Source organism: Mesoplodon densirostris, chromosome 5, assembly GCF_025265405.1.
Source record: "Mesoplodon densirostris isolate mMesDen1 chromosome 5, mMesDen1 primary haplotype, whole genome shotgun sequence".
Lineage (NCBI taxonomy): Eukaryota > Metazoa > Chordata > Mammalia > Artiodactyla > Ziphiidae > Mesoplodon > Mesoplodon densirostris.
In genome coordinates, this window is record NC_082665.1 from 10,761,550 (window position 1) to 10,786,796 (window position 25,247).

General features: G+C 46.4%; 1 protein-coding gene and 1 pseudogene across 1 annotated transcript in view; both read left to right on the forward strand.

Moving 5' to 3' along the window:
* Window positions 1-25,247, forward strand: part of RCAN1 (regulator of calcineurin 1) — a 97,090-nt gene that overhangs the window by 5,725 nt on the left and 66,118 nt on the right. The window lies entirely within an intron of this gene.
* On the forward strand, window positions 12,125-12,652 carry LOC132491432 (large ribosomal subunit protein eL21-like; annotated as a pseudogene).

Below are 25,247 nucleotides of genomic sequence, written 5' to 3' on the forward strand. Positions count from 1 at the left end.
GCAATAGCTTTCAACGTTATTGCCAGCAACTCCCAAGACAATTACATAAGGGAGCCAAAAAAAGAAAAAGAAAAAAAATAGGCTTTGTGATAGAATAGCTAAAGCAGAGGCTGTTTGATTCCAGTGTTTATATTTCAGGCTCTATTCTTTCCTTTCTAAAAATGTCATCAGATGGCACAGTCTCCTCTTTTGCATACATGCCACTGAGGGGCCTATTTACCCTGTTCTGTGAATGCATCACTCCTGTTACAGTGATGGCAGTTGTGCACGCATCAGTGTGTGTGTTGGGGGTAGGGACTCCTCCGTGTGCATTTTCTGTGCACAGTTGTTAGGACCCATTTCAAGGGCTGAGGGAGAATGCCGGTCATTTGAAATACAATTCAGCTGTGACAGAATTTGTTCCTCTGTAAATATGAATCACTCTCCAAACATGGGGACGCTGACAGCTAATGAAACAGTAAGTGACTCTGCTCTGTTCTCTGAGCAGTGATGGGCTATACCATGGCCGTAGGAAGTAAAAATAGCTCTTCTACCCTTCTTGGGCAGAACAGAAACATTTTCAAACTTGAACATCAGGAAAATATTAACGCCCTTAATTCAAACTTTGACGTGGAAGAAAGGGTTGGCTTCATGTTATGTAGATTTCAGTCACTGTAGAAATCCTTTATTTGATTCAGTTGGTGTAGAGTGTTTTTGTTTATATTTTTAACCTCTAAAGATTTCATTGGGTTTAATATGCTCACATTCCCCTTTGAAGTGTGTCCGTGCAGAGGCAGTGCAGCGTGATAGTTAAGGGTATGAATCTGAAGCATACCTTTACCAGTAACACCAGTGTGACCCTGGGGAAGCTATTTACCCTACCGTGCCTTCACTTCCCTACCTGTAAAACGGAGGTGCCAGTCGTACTAACACCTTATGATGTACATAAAATGCTTGTCCCAGGGACTAGGACATAGTAAACACGTAATGTAAGTTGTGTATTATCTACTGCTGCGTAACAAACTAACTCAAGACTTAGTAGTTCAAAACAATCAACATTTATTATCTCACAGTGTCTGTGGGTCAGGAATCCAGGGACGGCTTATCTTGGTGCCTCTGCCTCAAGATCTGCAATAAAGTACCAGCTGCGGTCTCATCTGACGGCTCAACTGAAGGAGCGTCTGCTCCTAGATTCACTCACGTGGTCTTTGGCAGGATTGCATTTCTGGTGGGTTGTTGGACTGAGAGCCCCAGTTCCTCAGTGGCTGTTGACTAGAGGCCCCCCTCAATTCATAGCCACACAGACCTCTTTGTAAGGCAGCTTACAACCTGGCCACTGGCTTCCATCAGAGCAAGGGAGAAAGGGCATGCAAGATGGAATGCAGTTCACAGTCTTCTTGTGACCTAATAATCTCAGAGTGATATCCCACCACTTTTACTGGATTCTCTTCATTAGAAGTGAGTCAGTAAGTGCAGCTCCCACTCAGGGGGGTGGGGGGCTTATACCAGGACGTGAGTCCTGGTAAGTGGGGATCGCTGAGCCCACCTTACAGGCTGCTGACCACCGACCGTTACTATTTATTAGTACATTTTCTTCCTTGTAAACTTTTTTGACTTCTTGGAGCAGTCAATGTTCAGAAATGTTTATGAAGGTATTTTCTCATCTGACTTTTTTAGCTTCAGCTCTATAAAGAATACAGTTTTAGACTCTACTACTTAACATAAAATACCTCATTGATAGGTTTATAGCAAGGTTCATAGCAAAAGCTGTCAGCCACTACACTTCTGAACCAAGAGCTCAGGAAACTAAAGCTTTTTTATGTTGAGAAGTTTCAGTACTTTTCCTTTCATTACTAATTTCAGCAGGTGCAATGTGAAGTTCCCACGTGTAATCATAATTAACACCATAGGAAGAGGTGTTTGAGGTTGGCCTGAATTCAGAATTAAAAGACAAAAATGTTATTTGATTCAGAAAGCTAATTTTGGATTTTTTCCATAGGACATAACAATAGCTTGTTTTACTTTATTACCTTTATAATTTTTGTTAACTTTTCTGCTTTACCTTACAGATAATAAAATAGTTTCTATTCATTAATGTGAAGTGCTTTATGTGTAATATTTATCATTTCATCTTTTTATAAGTACTCTATGAAATAGGTACTATTATTCCCATTCTGTGGACATGGAAACTGAGGCCAGAGGAGGCCAAGTAACCTGTCCCAGATCACATGGCCAGTAAGTGCTGGCCCTATGATTCAAACCTGGTTTTAGCCAACTACAAAACCTGTGCTGGAATCATCTTGTATGCAGTAATACACATGAATTTTTCATATCTTTCACATCTTATTTAAACCCTAGGATATCTCTATGAAGAAAGTGCTTTTATCCCCAGGAAACCGAGGTTCATATGAGTTATAACTCTATTATTTTCTAAGCCACTTATTTATATTTAACAGATCTATTTGAGTGCTTTTTGTACATCAGTGGCAGCCGTGATGATATTCTCGTATTCAAGCGGAAGGCAGTGCCTGGGCGCTGGAGTCAGGCAGACCCGGATTTGAATCCTAGCTCCATCACTTCACTCATTCATTCGTTCATTCAACAAGTATTTCTGAGGGCCTCCTGTGTTCTGAGCACTGTGCTGGTTGCAAGGCCAGCTGTGGGACCCCAGGTGAGTCAGTCAACCTCCCCAGGCTTGGTCTCCCCCATTGCAGAAGGAGGACAGTAACTCCTACCCCACAGTCACGGTGACGTCAGTGTGAGGGGGCCGCAGCCCTTGGTGAATGACAGACACCGTCTCTCCCTTTGTGAGTCTCACAGGCCAGCAGAGAGGACACACACTTTTTAAATTGTGTGTGTTATGTAAATATAACCAAAGAGCTTAACAGATCCATAACAAACCATGCGTCCTTGGGCAAGATATTCACCCAGACCTCAGCTGCTTCATCTGTGAAGTGACCGGGTTGAGCCCGGATCATCTCAGCGAGGTCACTTCCAGCTCTTCTATCAGTGGAGTGCTTGCTCCCCTACAGACCTTTCCCAGTAGGAACTGACTCAAGGAGAGAATCTTTCCTAGGGTGACTCTAGTTCTCTTCCATCCAGCTTCCCAGCCTCCTTCCTGCAGGGGAGACAACCTCTGTCCATTCTAGGTCTTCAGCTGTAGCTCTTTAACAAAAAGATGGATCACAAGAGAAAAACAGAAGTCATTAATGCGTGCAGTACATGTCAGGTGGGAGAACCCTCATCATGACGCGGAGGCTTAGAACTTGGCTTATGCAGCCTCTTCAGCAAAGAATAAATTGATAGAGAAGTGGCAGGAGGGAGGAAAGCAGTTTCAGGCTTGCACAAGGCAGCACACTGTGGGGAAGTAAATACGTGGGAGGAAACTGATGGGTGCGTTTGCAGATTCCTCTGTAAGAGTCTGGAGTCATCTCCATTAAAAGGGGCATTTACATCCCACCTATAAGCAGAAAAGAGGGACACGATAGAGCTTTCTTGCATATGTGCTTCATAATTGCATTCAGCTCCAAATACCTTTTATGTCAGGGAGGCATATTTGGGGGGTGACATTCTGGTTTCCTCCATCCCCACTCTCATGCCTTATCCTGCACTGGTCCGTGGGAGGCCTGTCTGCTGGTTTGTGGGAGAGAGGAGGTAAATTTCAGTCACTTAAACTTGTGTCTGCAATTGGTCTTGGAAATATCACCGATCGGAGAGGAACCTGTGTTAGAGACCATCTAACGGACGCCAGTGCGGATTCTGTCCAGTTGCCATCTGAGGGTTTGCCAAATATATGACCTCACAAAGCCAGAACAATTGAGTGAAGCTTTTTTTTTTAAAGTTTTTCCATTATTGGGAACTTTTCCCAATCACTGGACAGCTATTTCTTATTGATATGGTGACAGTATGTCCTAGTTTGTCCATCTGGTTCATGCCTGTTGTCCCGGGGAGGTTACTGGTAGTCCCCTCCTTCACTCTTAAGTTTGGGTCATCAGTTATATACGTAGTTAGTAATTAAACAATTCAGGGACTTCCCTGGTGGCACAGTGGTTGAGAATCTGCCTGCTAATGCAGGGGACACGGGTTCGAGCCCTGGTCTGGGAGGATCCCACATGCCGCGGAGCAACTAGGCCCGTGAGCCATGACTACTGAGCCTGCGCGTCTGGAGCCTGTGCTCCGCAACAAGAGGCCGCGATAGAGGCCCGCACACCGCGATGAAGAGTGGCCCCCGCTTGCCACAACTAGAGAAAGCCCTCGCACAGAAACAAAGACGCAACACAGCAAAAATAAATAAATAAATTAATTTAAAAAACTCCTACCCCCAACATCTCCTTTAAAAAAAAAAAGAATCCACCTGCCAGTGCAGGGAACATGGGTTCGAGCCCTGGTAGGGGAAGATCTCCACATGCCGTGGGGCAACTAAGCTCGTACACCACAACTACTGAGCCTGCGCTCTAGAGCCCGGGAGGCACAACTACTGAGCCCACGCGCCACAACTACTGAAGTCCATGCGCCTAGAGCCCGTGCTCTGCAGCAAGAGAAGCCACCGCAATGAGAAGCCCGCACACCGCAACGAAGAGTAGCCGCCGCTCGCCACAACTAGAGAAAGCCCGCACGCAGCAATGAAGACCCAACACAGCCAAAAATTAATTAATAAACTTAAGAAAAACAATTCATGAGAAGCACCCTGTTTACTTAGCACATACTGTTTGCCAAATATCTTCTGTACATCATTTCATCTTTCTTTCAGCCTTCTAAGATAAATACTATATTTGCTCATTTTATAGATGTGGAAGGCTTCTGCTCCCTTTGCAAAACTCATCAGCACATAGAACCCCAGGGCAGCTGGGCGTCAGACTCTGGGCGCAGCTACTGAACCATTGGCAGAGAGGACCTCAGGCTCCAGCCTTCAACTTCTCCAAGGAGGAATCTCCGAGCAGTGGTCGCATTTCCTCCGGGGAGCTCACTAGATATTGGCAGAACTAGAATTTTCTCCCGGCCCGCTGGTTACCCTGCTCATCTAATTTCCGGTGAAATGATGTCCTCGCCTGCCACACCTCCCACCCCGTGCAGAGAATCCGGAGCAAGAGGCAACGTGGAGGACAGCTAGAGCCCCGGCAGCCAGAACAGGCAGCACTGTCTCCCGTGCCACCATTAGGGGGCTGCTGAAGAGCAGGGTACCTATGGTCCCTCCTGGTGGAAGGGCAGAGGAGGCTGTGCGACAGCTAGTCCGGGGCTGTTCAAACACCAGCGCCTGCCACCAGGGGGAGGTCACCTCACATAAGTTCTGCGATGGAGTCTGGTGGTTGCCTTCGACTTTATTTCAGGCACCAAAGACAGAGCGTGCGTTTTCGGAGGGAGAAGTCACCTCCTTGTGCTGCAGAGGAAGCTATTATAATGACAAGTGTGTAGCTGGAACTTTAAACTGGAGAGACACCCCCTCTCTTCCATTCTCCCAGCAGAAAGCCAAGGGAGGGGACTCTCCCTGCTGCTGGGCAATGGGACCCCCTTTGGTTAGAACAGGAAACAGGGACGCTGTGCTCGACTCAAAGAGTGACCCTCTTTCACTGTGCCTAGTGCACATTTGTGACATTCTCTGCCCCGTCCTCTGATTTTTTGTGACTTATTCGGACCGTGACTCAAATCATCAGCATAAAGAAATACTAAGAGGGAATTCCCTGGCAGGCCAGTGGTTAGGAGGCAGTGCTTCCACTGCCGGGGGCCCGGGTTCAATCCCTCGTCAGGGAACTAAGATCCCACAAGCCAAGAGGTGTGGGAAAGAAAGAGAGAAAGGAAAAACGAGAAAGAGAGAGGTCGCTCAGATGAAACAAAACAAACACCTCATTTCAGAGATAAGGGGAATTTTCTGAGCTGTCTTCAGCTCTTAGGTTGCTATGGAGATTACTCTTAAAAGGCAAAGCTGTGCTGGTACATAGGTTGTCAGCCCCGTGTGGTGGACCCCTGTCCTCGGATGAATTACCTACTGCCCAAGCCACGTCGTGACAGTATTCTTCTGGGCTGGAGTCAGGATTTGGGGGAATTCGGGTAGATCTCAGCTCTGCTCTCATAACCACTTCTGCGCCTAAGCTGCAGATCTTGGATGGTGATGGAGAACCCTCAGGTCTGGGTCAGCAGTCTATAAACTACTGAAAACAGACCACTCATCAGCAAAACTCACTGGATTACAAACAGTTCATGAACTGGCCTGGAGACCCTTGCAAACGTTTGGCAACATCAGGGTGGGTTTGTATCTATATCTCTCTTTCCGGAACAGCCCAGCCCAAGATCTATCTTGCAAACTCAACGACCTGTTTGACCCTGACACAGCATTTCCAGCGTGGATTTCATTTTTTTTTTTTTTTTTTTTTTTTTTGCGGTACGCGGGCCTCTCACTGTTGTGGCCTCTCCCATTGCGGAGCACAGGCTCCGGACGCGCAGGCTCAGCGGCCATGGCTCACGGGCCCAGCCGCTCCGCGGCATATGGGATCCTCCCAGACCGGGGCAGGAACCCGTATCCCCTGCATTGGCAGGCGGATTCTCAACCACTGCGCCACCAGGGAAGCCCTGGATTTCATTTTTAAAATCAGTTCTGAATTTGTGTATTTTTTCGAAGTGATTCATAAATTTTCAGGGGGCACTTTGCCCCTAATGTGCTCTGTTATTCAGTTATCTTCTTGACATATATTTGGGAAATACCATTAATGGATCTTCAGATACTTTGTAACCTCCACGTTTCAGTTATTTACCACGTGTTCAGGATAATGACCTGGCCCTCAGCACCCTGAGCCTGCCTGAGATGGTGGCACAGGTGCGGTGGATGGGGATAGAGAGGTTGTATGCTGAGGGGGTGACTTATTTATTGGGAGGTAGTTGTGCAGAGGGCAGAATGGAGACTTGTGCTTCATTTCGTGGCCTGGAATGAAGCAGTAGCAGCTGGGCCATGGCTGAGATTCTCAGCACATTCTTTATCTTATATCATAAAACAAGGGCTGGGTGGTCCTTCACCTTACTAGGATGCCTGTGACCATTCAATACAGCAGGACAGTGTTTGTGATAGAAGCTGAAGGCAGCAGATGCCCTGAAATGATTTATTTAGTCTTTATCAAGGACTTCGTTTTAATGTCATTGACTATATGACTAGAGATCTTATATTGAGTAGCCATTTAATTTTTGTTTGTTCATTTCCTTTTCATTTCCTTTCTTTCCCTCCTTTGTTTTCTCTGCACAGGGACTACATGGGCAAGATCACCTACCTGTAGGTTTTCTTCTTGCTTGCTACTTATCTTATTTTTATGGCTTAGCTGAGAGTGAAAATGTATAAGAGAGTATGCACATATTACCTGTGAGTGCCCACCTTCTTTGCGGACAAATACCTACCTTTCTTTGGAGTTGTGCATGTTAAAAAGGCAGTAAGATGCAGTAGTTAGGAGGGTGGACCCCTGAACCAAGTCAGTCTGAATTCAAATCCCAGCTCTGCCAACAACTAGCTGTGTGACCTTGGGCAAGTAACTTAACTTCTCTGTGTTTCAGTCTCTTTGTAAAATGGGGTAATAAAAGTACCTACCTCATGGTGTTGTGAAGATGAAAAGAGAACATATAAATAAAGGGCTAAGGATAATAGCAGGCTTGTAGTAAGTGTTTTGTAACTGTTAACAATTTTATTTAAATGATTATTAAAATGCAAGGCCTACGGTATCTGTATTGATTACTGCTATAATCCTGTGCCTAGAACAGTGCCTGCCACATAGTAGGCACTTAAATATTTGTGCAGCAGTGGATGTAAAACACTAACATAAAAATAAAAGTCTTGCTCTTTTAAGTTCATTCAATATTAAGCCTTATTTTCCCAGGAGTAGTTTTAGGCACTTCCAGAAGTTGCATAAATTATCTCAGGCCAGAAGGCTCGGCAGCTTTAAAATCATGGCAGTGACTGTGTGTGTGTGTATGTGTGTGCACACACGTGTGTATGAAATTAACAGGCTGAGATGTTGCTGAACATTTAGAATGCATTTAGAGCTGTATTCTACCAGAAGACTAGCATGGCTTGTTATCACCTGTAATGCTTAGAAAATCATGTTTTAACATGAATGAGCGTTGCTACAAAGTTGAAAACAAATTAAAAACCTAAACCCTTTAAAAATAAATCTGAGCTTCCCTGTGGCGCAGTGGTTAAGAACTGCCTGCCAATGCAGGGGACACGGGTTTGAGCCCTGGTCCAGGAAAATCCCACATGCCACGGAGCAACTAAGCCCGTGCGCCACAACTACTGAGCCCGCGAGCCACAACTACTTAGCCCATGTGCCTAGAGCCCGTGCTCCGCAACAAGAGAAGCCACCTCAGTGAGAAGCCCACACGCCGCAACAAAGAGTAGCCCCCGCTCGCCCCAACTAGAGAAAGCCCGTGCGCAGCAATGAAGACCCAAAGCAGCCAAGAATAAATAAAATAAACAAATTAAAAAAAAATAAAAATAAATCTCAATAAGATAATGGTTTTTACATGAAGTTTCTCTGAAGCATAAAATCATTGTTTATGGCAGTAAGAAATCCTAGGCTTCCCAAGCACAATTTTTTAAAAAAAATCTGTAATTGAGAAATAAATGTCATGTTTGCTGGTGAGGTTTTCCCCTCCCTGCCTCCGTATTCTCTCTCTCTCTTTGCTTTCCCTCTTTCCATTTTCTCTTAGAATGTTGTTCTTAGAATGGCTTTTAGGGAATACACAGATCTTTTCAGAAATTCATTGCCATCTGCTAAATCCCATCTACCAGCCAGCCTCTAGCACCCTTGATAGAGGGAGGCTGGTCATTCTTTGCCAAATCTCATCCTAAGAGGGCAAAATCAACCTGTGATCCTCTTATCTCTGAATGCTGCCCTGTTTTCCACTACGTTGTACCAGGAGACGTGACCTTCCTGAATGAAATGCATGCTGTCTGCTTAGCACTCAGCGGCCTGCTGTGCTTTTAATTAAATGAACCAATCTTTAAAAACTCCAGTCTTATCCCCAAAGCAGCATGGCACTCACAGTCTGTCCCCAGGTCAGACATTCCAGATGGTTACATCATAGGGTGGCCCCAGTGGGGACTGAAGATTGGATCAAGGGGCTTTAGCATGGTGTGATCTGGGATCATAGTTCTTGGAGCCATTTCTCTGTGCTTTTGGTCCAGGATAACTCGGCCCTTATCCAGCCTTCTAGCCAGAGAGTACAGCCATGACATGCCAACTTGAGCAAGACGTTACCCACCATTGTATTACGTCTACACTGTGCTGGGCTAAGGGCATATTATGTCACTGGAGAAAACTTTCTGAAGATCACAACTCATAATGAGTATTATTTGCTGAGTACCAACTACAGGATATTACATTTGTCTAGATTGCTGTGTGCTTTGAAGAGTAATTCATTATAAAATTTATATTTGATTGTTAAAGTGTTAACTAAAAATTCCTCATCCTTTTCTCTCAACCTGTTTCTTAGAAATAACCTCTAAGTTTTATGTGTACTCTTTCATGCATATTCTATATATGCCATGTGTATATATTTATAAATATGATACTACATATACACTTTTGCTACTTGCCTTCTTAAAATACTGTGGACATCTTCCAACAGACTCAATGGAGTCTGTTCTTTTGATGACTGCCTGGCATTTCATTATAAGAATGTAACATAATTTAACCAGCAATTCCATCCTTATACACGCCTCCCCAGGTATCCACAGGGGACCAGTTCCATGACCTGTGGATACCAAAGTCTGCAGATGCTCAAGTCCCTTATAGTAAATGACATAATATTTGCACATAACCTATGCAATGTAAATGCTCTGTAAATAGCTGTAAATGCTTTGTAAACAGTTGCTGGAGAACAGCAAATTCAAGTTTTGCTTTTCAGAACTTTCTGGAATTTTTTTCTTCCAAATGTTTTTGATCCATTGTTAGTTGAATCTGCAGGTGTGGAACCCGAGGATCCAGAGGGCCCACTCTGCATATATCTTTGTTTACTTGTGTAAAAATGCTTGCAAGATACATTTCTAGAAGTGAAATATCTGAGTCAAGGGTATGGCTCTTTTGCATTTTGATAGATACTGTGAATTTGCTATCCTGAATGTTTATACCAATTTATATTACCACCTGCACTGCATGACAGCTCCTCTTTCCCCACATTCTTGCCAATACAGGGGGTTATAAATCATTTGGAATCATTGCTGCAATCTTTGATAAGTGAAAAATAGTATCTCTTTGTTTTAATTTGCTTAAGGTTGACCATCTTTTATTCATATTGGTCATCTGTTGCTGTTTATGTTGTTTTCCTGTAAATTGATTGTTTATATCTCTTGCTATTTTTGTGGTAAGTTTTCATCTGTATTTGTGAATTTTTCAGAGTTTTGTTGTATATTAAGGAAATTGTTACTTAATCACATATATTACCAATGTTTCTCCCAGTTTGCCATTTGACTATGGTGTTTTTATCCCACAGACATTTTTGTCCTTTTTATTTGTAGTTCTGATGTAGAAATTTTGCCTTCCTGTGTTCTGGGCTCTTATACCTAGAGAGTCCTTTCCTGGGCCAAGATGTGTAGGCATATGTTTTCTTCTAGTACTTTTACATTTTTATTTGTGATGTTTGCCTTTAATTCCCTGGATATTTTGGTGTAAGGAGTAAATTCAGTTTCTGATTTGCTTTTTTGCATGTTACTTGCAGGTTCCAAATCCTGCAGATTTGACATACCACCTAAATGGTCAAGTGTTCTTGAATCAGGGCTCTTCTGTTCATCTTTTTGTCCATTTCTGAGCCAGTTTCATATTATTTACAATGGGGCTGATTCTACCCCATTCTCTCTTTCAGAATTTATTTTCCTGGCCCGTTTCCTTTCCTTATCTCCTTCGCAAACTTTAAGAATCATTCTGTCATTTCTAAGTATCCTCTACCCCCTACAAAGAAGGAAAACAAAATGCACCAACCAAACCTGTTGGTATTTTGAGTGAGATTGCTTCGGGTTTACAGTTACGTCAGGGGAATTGACATCTTTAAATATTATGTTCTTATAATGTTGTTCTACTTACTTAAGCCATCTTTTATGCCATCTGTACAGGTTTGACACTTGCCATGTACATATATATATATATTCTTCACATAGATCGCCTATATATTTTAGTTTGTTTTAGATATTTCAGTATAAATATTTTTATGTAAGCTTAAGAAATGTATTAAAATGTGAGCTCTCTTTTCCATTATACTTACTTTTACTTTCATATAAAGGAAATTGTTTCCTACATATTAACGTTGTAACCATCTGCCATACTAAAGCCTCTTACTGTTTCTAATAATGTTACAGTTCATTCTTCTGCATTTTGCAGGTATTAAATCATATCGTCTGCAAATAGTGATGATTTTGCCATCTTCTTTACAATACCTGTTTTATTCTCTAACCCACGTGGCACTTTGACAGTAGATCATAGCATTGGCATATGGCATCCTTGTCTTTTTTTTTTATTAGTTTCTGCTTTATAACAAAGTGAATCAGTCATACATATACATCTGTTCCCACATCCCTTCCCTCATGCATCTCCCTCCCTCCCACCCTCCCCATCCCACCCCTCCAGGCGGTCACAAAGCACCGAGCTGATCTCCCTGTGCTCTGCGGCTGCTTCCCACTATCTATCTACCTTACGTTTGGTAGTGTATATATGTCCATGCCTCTCTTTCGCTTTGTCACAGCTTACCCTTCCCCCTCCCCATATCCTCAAGTCCATTCTCAAGTAGGTCTGTGTCTTTATTCCCGTTTTACCCCTAGGTTCTTCATGACATTTTTTTAAATTCCATATATATGTGTTAGCATACGGTATTTGTCTTTCTCTTTCTGACTTACTTCACTCTGTATGACAGACTCTAGGTCTATCCACCTCATTACAAATAGAAACGAAACTGGGCATCCTTGTCTTATACCCAGCTTTTAAGGGAAATGTGCTAGTGTTCTACCGTTAACCTTAACCTTGGCGTGGCAGTGTGGCATTTTAACTCACCTTCCTTCCGTTATCTTTGACAAATACTTTCCCGTCCTAGACCTGGTTACACACAACAGACACATCAGCTCTCTCATTGCTTTTTTGTAGGCTCTTACCTAGCACTCAATCCTCCTTTTAAAGAAGTGACTTCAGCCTTTCAGTCAGAACCGTCATCTTCCAGTAATTCATCAAAATGACCAACACAAAGGGAAAGAGGAGAGGCACCTGCTTTAGGTTCTCTAGGCCTCCTAGAAAACATGGAGCTGTTCCTTTGGCCACATACATGCGAATCTACAAGAAAGGTGATATTGTAGACATCAAGGGAATGGGCACTGTTCAAAGTGGAATGCGCCCCCAGTGTTCCCATGGCAAGACTGGAAGAGTCTGCAGTGTGACCTGGCATGCTGTTGGCATTGTCGTAAACAAGTTAAGGGCATGATCCTTGCCAAGACAATTAATGCCCACATTGAGCATATTAAGCACTCTAAGAGCCAAGATAGCTTCCTGAAACTCGGGAAGGAAAATGATCAGAAAAAGAAGGAAGCCAAAGAGAAAGGTACTTGGGCTCAACTGAAGCGCCAGCCTGTTCCATCCAGAGAAACATACTTCGTATAACAGAAACCAATGGAAAGGAGCCTGAGCTGCTGGAACTCATTCCCTGTGAATTCATGGCATGATAGGTGTAAAAAAAATAAAAGAGGGCTTCCCTGGTGGCGCAGTGGTTGAGAGTCTGCCTGCCGATGCAGGGGACGCGGGTTCGTGTCCCGGTCCGGGAAGATCCCACATGCTGCAGAGCGTCTGGGCCCGTGAGCCATGGCCACTGAGCCTGCGCGTCCGGAGCCTGTGCTCCGCAATGGGAGAGGCCACAATGGTGAGAGGCCCGCGTATCACAAAAAAAATAAAATAAAATAAATAAAAGACCTCTGGACTATAAAAAGACAAAGGAGTGACTTCATGAAAACAATTTTTTAATTGAAGTATAGTTGATGTACAATATTATACGTTTCAGGTGTACAACGTAGTGATTCACAATTTTTAAAGGTTATACTCCAGTTAGTTATTATAAAATATTGGCTGTATTCCCGTGTTGTACAATACATCCTTGTAGCTTATTTATTTTATGCATAATAGTTTGTACCTCTTAATCCCCTACATTTTCTTGCTCCTGTCCCTTTTCCCTCTCCCCGCTGGTAAGCATTAGTTTGTTCTCTATATCTGCGATGTTTCCTTTTAGTTATATTCACTCATTTGTTGTAACTTTTAGGTTCCACATATAAGTGATATCATACAGTGTTTCTCCGTCTGACTTATTTCACTTAGCATCATGCCCTCCAGGTCCATCCATGTTGTTGCAAATGGCAAAATTTCATTCATTTTTATGGCTGAGTAGTATTCCATTGTGAAGCGGAATTTTAAATTTTATTTCATTTTAATTAATTTAAATCATGACCAGCTATTGAGCACTTAAAATGCGGCTAGTGCTACTGAGGAACTGAGTTTTTAATTTTGTGTAAGTTTAATTTAATTGAAATAGCCACATGTGGCTATTAGCTCCAGAATCAGGCAGCAGCAGTTCCTCAGTCATATCAATAAAGGATAGGACGTGAGCATAGAAAGGACCTACACAGTGGCTGCTCACTGTGCCCAGAGAGGTTGAGATTGGCCCCAGATCACACAGCAAGCTCATGATTAGACTGAAGTAAGAAGCCAGGCTCCTCGTTCTTGTCTCGGGCTCTTCCCACGTTCCTTCTTTAAATGACAACCAAAGTCCAGGTGTGTACGGACCTATACACCTTCAGTAAACGTGTCTCACCCCACTGACTTCTCCACCGTGTCTGGGTTGACCCCCGGGCTGGTTCAGATGTAGTTTTCAGCTGCATCTTCTCGCTCAGCAGGACAAAGGCTCGCTCACGAGCAGGGCAGGTGCAGCGGGCCTGGGAGGCCAAGCCCCACGGCTGTTGGTCCAGGTTCTGCGTCTGACCTCTCTGCTGGTGGGATTAAAGCATCGTTAGGCACTGTATTCCAGCATCCTCAGCAATATTAGTTCTGTGCCCTTTCAGTTCAAATGTATTTTCTAGTCTTTTTCTTCAAAGATTGCAAGCATCCACGCTTCCAGCAAGACAGCGGGGTGTTGCGTCTCGCCCCTGTGACTAATCTAAACCTTAAGAGAATTCATGTCCAGTGAGTTAGGGAGTCAGAGAGGAGGATAAGGAAAGGACAGCCTTTGAGAAGGCCCTCGGACGGGGGCCGCAGTGGAGAAGGAGGGCCTCTCAGTAACGAAGCACCCACGGCCTTGCTCTCGAGGCATCTAGAATCTTCCTGCCTCCGCCAGCCCTTTCTTTTCCTCGGGGGTCCCTGGTCAGTCGCTCAGGGTCACTGCTGGTGTCCTCCTTAGCTGTCCTTTCCAGCCACTAGTTGGCTGGAGGGCAAGCAGGAGTGACCCACCCTGGAAGGAACTCTTCACGTTTTCCGGCCAATAGGAAGACCCTACCTTCGCGTCTGAAGGTCACTGGTCAGTGCTTAGCGGTGAAGAGTGCTGGACCGCCTGGGGTCCAGCCCAGCTCTGCTGCCCCTTCCACGTGGCTGGGCGACTCACCACCCACTCTGGGCCTCAGCTTGCCTGCCTGGAAGTTGGGGGGTCATAATCACGCCACCACCCCCCCGCCCCGCCCAGGGCTCCGGTGAAGAGTACGTGAGTCCATAGGTGGAGAGTGCTCAGAGGGACCTGCTCGCCAGGACGCCCTCTATGGAGGGCCATTCTTCTTCAGACGGGAGAGGTGATGGCTCTCCCCGCCCTGAGGGCAGGTGACCTCCAGGCTCGGTCTCCCCCTGCCCCTCCGTTGGAGCTCTCGATGCAGGCGGGTTTGGGGAGCCCTGCCTGGGTGTGTGCAGATGGCTATACCCATGGCCCCAGAGAGTCCCTTTTCCTGGCTGCATCACACGAATGTCCTGGCTCGGCAGAGTGGCAGCTGGTGTATCTGACAGCAGGGTCCCAGGCCCCTTGGGGCAGCTGGTCCAGCCCCAGTGACCCTGTTGGAGCTGTCGGGATGCTGGCTGGAGGCTCATCAGGTAGCATGTTGGTGTTGGCAGCCATGTCAGTGAAACGGCCAGCGAAGGCGCACGCATGTCTGAACCTGTTTGCCAGTGAAGAAGTCAGCTCCTCAGGTGGACAGGATCCGCCTCCCGGGAGCCTGATCACAGACCCCGTGTTTCTCTTTCTCAGCCCAGGCTTCCATGGTGGCTCTGATGACGGCACCCACCTGCAGAGCCTGGCCCCCGGATGCTGGAATTTGTGATGAATACGTGGGTTGTGTAATTGGCTAAAAGGTCAAACTCGGCTTGACCAGAACACAACATTTCTAGGATTCTATTCCTTCTTGCGGATGTTGCTGCATTTTCTTTTTTCATGGTCAGGGAAAAGTCTTGGAGAACTTTCTTTAAAACTGGGTAATTTTTCCTCCCTCTCTGATGACCCTCTTTCCCTGTCTCCCAGCACACCCAGAGAAGGGAAATGGCTATGGTGACTTTCCCCACCATCTCCTCAGCACCTACTATGTGCCGGTCCCCATGGCATAGGGCTCATGTGCATGAGTGAAGTAAACGCTTGTATGGTGTTTGTTCTGTTGTATGTGCTTAGGAACGTGGACGGATTCAATTCTCACGCGAACCCTGGGAGGGAGATGCTGCTATGGTCCCCATTTGATGGCTGGAGTAACTGAGGCAAAGGGACCTGCTCATTGTTGCACAGCTGAGTTGTGGCAGCAGGATTTGAACCCAGCCTGTCTTATCCCAGAGTCCGTGTTCTTAGCCACTAACCGCCGCCACCCCACTGCCTCTCCACTCTGGTCCCTCACTTTGTTTGAAGCCAGCATCCCTGGGAGGTGCACACGTGTTGCATGAAGACGCGGAGGCCTGGAGAGTTCGTGGCCTGTAGCCTGCCTGGGCTTCAGAAGCCACACCCGAGGCCCTGACTCCAAACCCTGCTTTTCCCCAGGTGCCCGGCAGCCTATCCGGCATTACCGTCCCAGGCCCTGGACTTGGCCTCACCGCCTGCCCCTCCCATTGCCTGTCAAGTACAACAAACTGACTTCAGGGGGCTCCAGGCTCCCCTAAAGGGGGCACCTCTCTGCGCCTCCTCTATGGAACATTCTCGTATTCTTCTTTTTTCTGCTGTGTCTCTGCCTGCAAAATTGTTCTGCCTTCCCACATGCGTGTTGACTGGTTCTGTTTCCTCTAGCTTATTTCCTCTGGATGGTTCACATCCTTTGCCTCTTCAGCTGCTGGACTGTTTACTTTAGGCAGCTCCACTGTCCAGCTGAAGGGTCAGGACAGAAATTCCTCTGAGTTCATCAATCGATATATAACATCTTTGTCCCTTTTCTGTCCTGCGACGACTCTGAAAATAATCACCTGCCCCTAATGCTGAATAAGGGAATGAGAATGTAGACCTTGTTCATTGCCCAGCTCTCCATCCAGCCTCACAATAAAAACCAAGTGTAGGGGCTTCCCTGGTGGCTCAGTGGTTAAGAATCCGCCTGCCAGTGCAGGGGACATGGGTTTGAGCCCTGGTCCGGGAAGATCCCACATGCCATGGAGCAACTAAGCCTGTGCACCACAACTACTGAGCCTGCTCTCTAGAGCCCGCGAGCCACAACTACCGAGCCCACCTGCCACAACTACTGAAGCCCGCGCACCTAAAACCCATGCTCCGCAACAAGAGAAGCCACTGCAATGGGAAGCCCACAAAGAAGAGTAGCCCCCGCTCGCTGCAACTAGAGAAAGCCCGCGTGCAGCAACAGAGACCCAATGCAGCCCAAAATAAAATAAATTAGTTAATTAATTAAAAATAAAATAAACCAAGTGTAAACTGGCAGGTTTTTTCCCTGCATATATTATAGATGCATATGTCTGTCCGGGGCAGTGGTCGCCCAGGGCACAAGCCAGTCCTCTGATGTGTACACCCATTCCTTGAGGGCGGGGCTGTGCCTAGTTCACCCTGCACCCCAACCTGGGGCCTGAAGTGCAGGAAACTTCCACAAGTGTCTGTCAAAAGGAGTGGCTGTGGGCAGCTCAGATGTATTCAATGGGAAGACTCCGGAAAACAGGAGCTGGCCCAGAACTTCCCATGCCCACAGCAGTTTTCTTCTTAGTTTTCCAGACATTTCCCCACATGTGTATTTCCTGAACCTATTTCCTGTTCTGAAAACCATGCATACCTTTTCTCCATGTACCAGTTGGCTCCGCAGCCAGAGGGCCCCTTAGCCCATCATAGAACTCACTGAGGCCCAGTTCCCCAATCTCTGAGAGGCTCTGCGTCTGTGACTATAAAACCCACACAGTTATTCCAATTCAGGCCGCCTCTCACTCCCCTCCCCTGCCTAAGAGAGAAACCAAGTGGGTTCATGCATGAGAATGCTTCATATTCTTAGTAAATCCAAGAGACGAGATAGCAGAAATACTAGCTAACTTAGCATTCCTTTGTAACTTCCCAAAAAGGAAGCTTGTGATTCGGGGTGGGGTGAACTTGTGACCTCAGCTCATGTCACCAGCCAAATCTAATTCATAACAGTTTAATTAATTTTGCAATTTGTGATGATACATCTGGGGATCGGCCCAGCAAGGCTGAGCTTTGCATGTGGTAAAAATAGGCTGTGCCTTGTCCAACGGCGATAGGCACTCTGTAAGTTCCTGGTTGTTGGGTGGGAGGGCTAATTAGTATTATATTGAAACACATGAAATTGCCAAGATCTGAGTATTTTTGACCAACAGATATTGGCACTTCACTCTTATGCCTCCCTCTGTGATCAGGTTTCTCGTATAAGACCATCTCACGGTGAGCTTCTCTACAACTAGAGCAGGATTAAGGTCATCATATGAAGCCCCAGTCTATATACACTCAGGTTAAGTTTTATTGTAATCTAGGTGAGGGAAGATTTAACTCATTTTGGGGAGAAGGCCAACCAACATGTGTTTGGGATCCTGTCCAACGCTAGCGCGTGACTGGGCTCGTGGGCCCTCGGTGTATCGAAGGCCCCGTGACGGCTTAGAACCCAGGGCCCGATCCTGTCTTCATGCTCCCAGATGCGCTTAAAATGATCAGCAAGCACCGTGTCCCCTTCCCAGGTCCTCCTGCCTCTCCAAATTAAGTCAGGCCGTTGAGGTTTTCCTGTGATTGTAGTTTGACGTCTCCTATAAATCACTAAGTGAGTAGAAGTCATAGGAAAATCTGGTCAGGGACAAGACGGCCTGAGCCAAGCAATGTTTCTTCTTGGAATCAGAAATCACAAGGAACAGATGACTGGGTCCTGTTTGCTTTTGTAGGCCACACAAATCCATGTGGTCCTTGATACATGGTTGTGCTTCTTTAGGCTGTGGGTCCCAGTGTAGAGCAATGACAGGCCCCTCGATGGCCCCAGAAAGGTGGCTTGGATAGAAAAGGAGGTCTGGGGTTTGATGGGTGTGTGTGGGAACAAACTGTCCCATTGAGTTGACTTGCTGACTAATCCTGGTGCTGGGAAAATGGGACTCCCCCTCTCCCACCCCCAACTTTAATTACCTGACGGATGTTGTATTCAGAGCAGCAGCCTAAATACTGATCCTTGGGTTTTATCAACTCTGTTTTTAGCCAGTCAGTCAGGGACAGTGCCAGCTGGGTGTGGCCATGTGCTTGGGTGCCGTCACCCTGAACTAATGAAGGCAGAGCTATTTGGGGAGTAGGCCCCAGCCCGGCAGGGGGGGTCCTGGCTGTTCTTGACCCCCAAGTGCGCTGCGAGGCTGGGCGTTCCCCGCTTCCTCCCGCTCCAAGCAGACCTTCTCTCCAGAATGAAAGTTCAGATATTTGGGTGAATTGGGTTTGTTTTCTCAGGTTTTTTGGTTCCCCGTCGTTTTTTTTCATCTATCTAGAAAGGAAGATTTGGTACAGAGGGTGGGCTCTGAAAGCCTAGCAGGGTGCAAGGGAGTGGGAGAGCACCACTTTTCACCACTTTTGATGGCGTTTATTTCTTTTTCTTTTTCTTTTTTTTTCTTTTTTTTTTGCGGTACGCGGGCCTCTCACTGTTGTGGCCTCTCCCGTTGCGTAGCACAGGCTCCGGACGCACAGGCTCAGCGGCCATGGCTCATGGGCCCAGCTGCTCCGCGGCATGTGGGATCTTCCCGGACCGGGGCACGAACCCGTGTCCCCTGCATCAACAGGCAGACTCTCAACCACTGCGCCACCAGGGAAGCCCTTGATGGCGTTTATGTAAGCAGCTGTGTTGTACTGGAGGTGGGGAGAGGGGATGGCTCGGGTTAGATGACGGCTCTTCCGACCGCCTCCTGTAAGCTGATGGCCCTTCGGGTATTAGCCTGACAATCATAAGATCCAGCTTGTGGTGTTCGCGAACCTTTAGGTAGATCAATTAACCGAACTGGGATTCAGTGGCATTTAAATGACTTAAACTCTGTTTAGTCTCAAAGTAGTTGTGTTTGAAGCTCAGCTTTAATTTCCATCGCTTTATTCATACCCTCCAGGGTCTCCCTCGTCCCCGGAGTCCAGCGGCGTCCCTGCAGGGACCGGTCCCTCTCCACTGCCTCCATGTGTCCCCAGGCCTTTGTGCTTGCTCTTCCCTCCTCCTGGAGTAGTTTTCTTCCAGAAAGCCATAGCTGGCTTCCTCACCTCCTCTGGATCTTGGCTCAAATGTCACCATCTCAGGGAGCAGGTCCCTGGCCATCCTATTTCAACTGTACCCCCTTCCCCTGCACCTCCTGCCCCACCCCGCTTTGTTTTCCCTTGTACCACTTCTCCCCACATGACATGCCCCTTGTCTTACTTATTTTTAATTTATTTTATGTATTTATTTTTGGCTGCGTTGGGTTTTTGTTGCTGTGTGTGGGCTTTTTCTCTAGTTGCGGCGAGCGGGGGCTACTCTTCGTTGCGCTGCGCAGGCTTCTCATTGCGGTGGCTTCTCTTGTTGCAGAGCACGGGCACTAGGCACGCGGGCTTCAGTAGTTGCAGCACGCGGGCTCAGTAGTTGTGGCTCGCGGGCTCTAGAGTGCAGGCTCAGTAGTTGTGGCGCACGGGCTTATGCTTCGCGGCCTGTGGGATCTTCCTGGGATCTTCAGTTGCTGAGGCGGGGAGGTTCGTTAACCTGAAAAAATGTGTGTCAGGATAATGCGGAGAAAAGACTCACGTGAAGAATGCAATTTAGAAAGGGAATTCAGAACGTTTTTCCTTAGGTTTCCGTTCTCATCCCCTTTTAGGTCAGAGTCCTGAGGTTGATATCCTGTGAGGCGTGTTCATCAGACATTCATTTATTCATTCACTTGTTCGTCCAACCAATATTTACTGAACTCTTCTGGCAATGTCCTGAGACCCAGGGGAAAACTGAGCCATGCCTTTGCCATCGGGGAATGTACATTTTCATGGCAGAGACAGATAATTTTTTAAAATAGATTATGATTACTGCTACAAGTAAAGCAAATGTGGAGCTGTGAGAAACATAACAGGAGGGGTATCATGGGGGCCCGGTAGTTTCTCTGAGGAGGTCTGAGGGGTGCAAAGAGGCAGGTGAGGTCCAGGCAGGTGGATGGCTGGTGCGGAGGCCTCAGCAGAAAGAGTGTGGGACATTCACCCAAGAAGCCAGTGTGAGCAGGAGGTGGGGAACAAAGGGAGAATGGGTAAGTATTGAAAAGTGTTTGCTGGACTTCTGTATTAGTCAGCGTTCTCCAGCGAAGCAAAGCTCAGAGGAGAGATCTGTATCTACAGGCAGACCTCAGACACAGTGTGGGTCCCGTTCCAGAGCCCGCTAGAAAGCAAATGATTGCAATAAAGCAAGTCACACGAATTGTTTGGTTTCCCAGGGCACTGTTCACGCTACACTGTAGTCCATTAAGTGTGCAATAGCATTGTGTCTAAAAAAACAACGTACATACCTTAATTTAAAAATATTTTATTGCTAAAAAATGCTAATCATCATCTGAGCCTTCAGTGAGTCATAGCTGTTACATCAAAGATCACCAATCACAGATACCGTAACAAATGTAATCATAATGAAAACGTTGCCACAAACCTTCGACTCGTGAAAAAACGCAGCATCTTTGAAGTGCAATAAAACGAGGTGTGCCTGTACCTGTGTGTATCTATGTGCCTATATACGTATAGAAGCGAAGCTAATTTGCATATTTATAGATATCGGTATAGATAGCCTTACTCAGATGTCAGTTCCTCAGAGAGCTTCCTTGAATCTCTAGCTAAAGCACCGCGCTATCCCCCTATCCCTTCCCATCTGTCCTCACAGTTGTCTTCAAACCACTATATAAAACTTCAAACCATTGCCCCTTCAGCTTGCGGAACTGGTATCCACTAAATGCATATCAAAGCATGACCCTCAGATAACAGATAATTCTTGCCTTTAATGTCACACATTTACATGAGGCTGGAGGGAGTAGTGCTTAGTGTGCATTTAATTTTTGTCATTTGCATTCAGGATGCTCTTATGAGTCCTTTGGTGAAAGTCAGACTTAGGAAACATAGAGGTTTCTTTTCAAAGAGCCTATCCCCAGGCAAGCAGTTACTTGCTTCTGCGGTGGTTTGAAGAAGTCTGGCCTGTGAGCACTTTTTAAAATTTGTAAGCACATGATCCAGAGTTAAAAACAACTTAGGATCTTCTCAGTATTTACCTCCTTTGGAGTGATGTCCTCTGCATCCTTTGTAATTTTCCCCCTGGCTGTCCCTAATTATGCCAGCTCACCTAGCAATTTGATGAAAATCTTAGTAGGTGTTAATATCCACAGGATAATATTTCGTAGGGGAATGTAATTTTCCACTGCAGTCAGCGATGAAAGAAGAGGAGGTTGGTGAAAGAAAACCTGTTTCAAGAAGGATGTATTTGAGGAGTTTTTCACAAGAACACACTATAATTATGAAGTTTTATTTTTACAGAGTCCAATTTTTTTTTCACCATGGTAATGTCTGTTTTCTTAGATTTGGTAGAAACACTAGGAAAGAGAAATACTTTTGATGTTGGAAGACTTGTTTTTCATCATTATTTTGCTGTGAGGTTGTCTGGTGCATTCATCATGAAGGAGAGAGACATTTTGGATATTTCGGGCTGAGTTTCTGATTTCCCTCGGGTTCTTAATGTCCTCTGAGGGCCGGGATGGGATATGAGTAGGGATTTCTTGAAATAGGTGTGACTTTTCTGCATCTAGAATTCAGGCAAAGGTGAAACTCAACAGATCGTTGCCTGATGGCGGGCAGCGGGCTGGGCATTCCAGAGGGCTCTTGTAAGCTGTCTCTGGCCAGCCCTGTCCTTGGGAATCCGTACAGGAGCCGGGGCCACTGTGCCCTTCAGCAGGAAGTTCAAAGAAATGTTGTTCTTAGGTAGCTGGGAATAAACAGGTAGCTCTTGGTTAGACTTCTTAATCTGTTTAACTTCGCATGCCTGTGCGTGTGTGTGTGTGTGTGTGTGTGTGTGTGTGTAGTTTGGTTTTTTTTTTTCTTTTTTTTTTTTTCAAGAAGATGTTGGGGGTAGGAGTTTATTAATTAATTTATTTATTTTTGCTGTGTTGGGTCTTCGTTTCTGTGCGAGGGCTTTCTCTAGTTGTGGCAAGCGGGGGCCCCTCTTCATCGCGGTGCGCGGGCCTCTCACCATCGCGCCCTCTCTTGTTGCGGAGCACAGGCTCCAGACGCACAGGCTCAGTAGTTGTGGCTCACGGGCCCAGTTGCTCCGCGACACGTGGGATCCTCCCAGACCAGGGCTCGAACCCGTGTCCCCTGCATTAGCAGGCAGATTCTCCACCACTGCGCCACCAGGGAAGCCCCATGTAGTTTGGTTTTTCAGTGGTCAGCCTTCAGGTCTCTGCAGTGGCTGATCTGGTCACGGGATCTCTATAATGTGTGGTTAAGTTCATCAACCTACAGATATTCAAAACAACATAGAGGCTCTTGGTATTAATTTGCCAGGGCCGCCATATCCAAGTACCACAGACTGGGCAGCTTAAACAACATACATTTATTTTCTCACAGTTCTGGAGACTGTAAGTCCAAGATCAAGGTGTCGGCAGGTGTGGTTTCTCCTGAGGCTTTTCTCCTTGGCCTTGTAGACGGCTGCTTCTTGCTGTGCCTTTGCCCTGTGCATGTCTGTGTCCTAATTTCCTCTTCTTGTAGGGACACCAGTCAGATTGGATTAGGGCCCACCCCAAAGGCCTCATTTTACCGTAATCACCTCTCTAAAGGCCCTATCTCCAAATAGGGTCATACTCTGAGGTACTGGGGGTTAGGGTTTCAACATCTGAATTTTGGGGGGTGCGTCACAATTCAGCCCATAACACTATTAGTGTAATCTTAGCTCTCCCGCTGAAACAGAGTGTAGAATGGTGGTTATCAGGACTTGGGGAATGTGAGGGAAATGGGGAGATGTTGGTCAACGTCTTATACGTTGGTCTTATAACTTACGGCAGTACAAGATGTAGAAGTTCTGGGGACCTAGTGTACAGCACAGTGGCTGTAGTTGATACTCCTGTACTGTATACTTGAAAATGTGCTAAGAAAGTCGATCTCACCACGCACATGAAAAAAGGGGGTAACGATGTGAAGTGATGGATGTGATAATTAGCTTAATCATAGTAATCATTTCACACTGTATGTGTATATCAGTTCATCATGTTGTACACCTTAAATATATACAATGTTTATTGTCAATCAGACCTCAATAAAGCTGGAGAAAAAAAAAGTATCCGCAGGAATTTATTAGCACTGTTATTCCTAAAGCAAGCAGTAGGTGTTCTGTCTTTGATCCTCAGCTGCTTTCCCCACACCTCACATCCAGCCCAGGTGCAAGGTCTTTGGGTGTCTCATGAGGAGATGTTCTGAGTTCACCTACTTTTCAACTCCACCTCCCTCTCCTCCATCTAAGCCAGAATCATGGATTGCCTGGATTATTGCAATGGCCTCCTAATCCTCGCGTCCACCCTTACCCCTGCTGGAACTCTGGCTCTCCACGTAGCAGCCAGTGGTGTTTTTAAAACAGAAATCAAATCCGGTCACGCTCTTGCTCAGAATTCTCCAGCTGCCTCCCAGCACATTTAGTGCAAACTCCAGAATGCTTTCCTGGGCCTATAAAGTTGTCCATGAACTGGCCCCTGTCTGCCTCTCCTCCTGGTCTCTGCTTCGGTCATGCACCCACCACACTGGCGTGTTATTTCTCCAACGCGTCAAGTGTGGTCCCTGCCCCAGAGGCCTGGAATCCTGGAATGTTCTTCCCAATCTGCACACATGGTATACTTCCTGTCTTCTAGGTCTCTGCCCAGGTGTAACCTCCTCCGAGATCTTCCTTGAGCCCCCGGGTGAACTAGCACACTGTCCCGCACCCCTCCCCTCCCGTCTGTCCTCACAGCTGTCTTCAGAGCCCTTGTGGCTCCCCGTCCCTCCACCGCCACATCTGGGTACATAATGGCGTATTTCCTGTCTGTGCTGGACTGTAAACCTCCCGGAGGCTTCCGTCCTGTTGACCCCTAGATCCCAGCACCCAGAACAGCACCTGCTCATGAATGGGTGGGAAATCACAACTGAAATTCTGGGGCTCACGGGAAACTTTGGTCAAAGGCCAAGAAGGCAGAGTGCCTTTGCCCGTGAGCAGACCACCCCTCTGGTCCAAAGTGATCACAGGGAGAAACCTTCCACCCAGACTCCACTGGGCCTGGGCTAAGTCACTGAGAAATTACCTGCAAGAGTAATGACTCCTCTGGCTTGAAGGAGAGCAGGCCTGTTGGCATTTTGATAACAAATTCAGAGCTGGGAGGTCACAGACAGTCTGGTCCCTAATTCTGGGGCTCAGTGGAGAGGCACCTGCTTTGCCGGAATGAAGCAAGACACCCCCCGGGAGCCACCCAGAATGCACGCTCAGCTAGCATGCAGGCCACTTCCCCATCTTCCTAACTTTTTTTTTTTTTATTAATACCCTATTGGAACTGTCATGCAAGGTATCCTGATTGGGTTTAAATTTTTTAGGTCCTGTAAGCAATTGGGACTTTTCATTTTCAGTGAGTTTTGTCACAGATGATGGGATTGCCATCTGGGAATAACCGCTCTTTTCCTTTGGGGCTCTTGGCTTCCACGATCAGAAATTAGCCAGTGGTGCCAGGAGAGCTGGGGGCTTGCAGGGGAGGGAATTTCCTGAATTTCCTCTTCCTCCTCCCTCTTCTTCCTCTTATTTTTCTTCTTCTGTTCAAGGGAACTTTTCATGTAAGAGGGAAGAGGAGGTATGAATAAGACTTTCTCAGATTGACAAGATC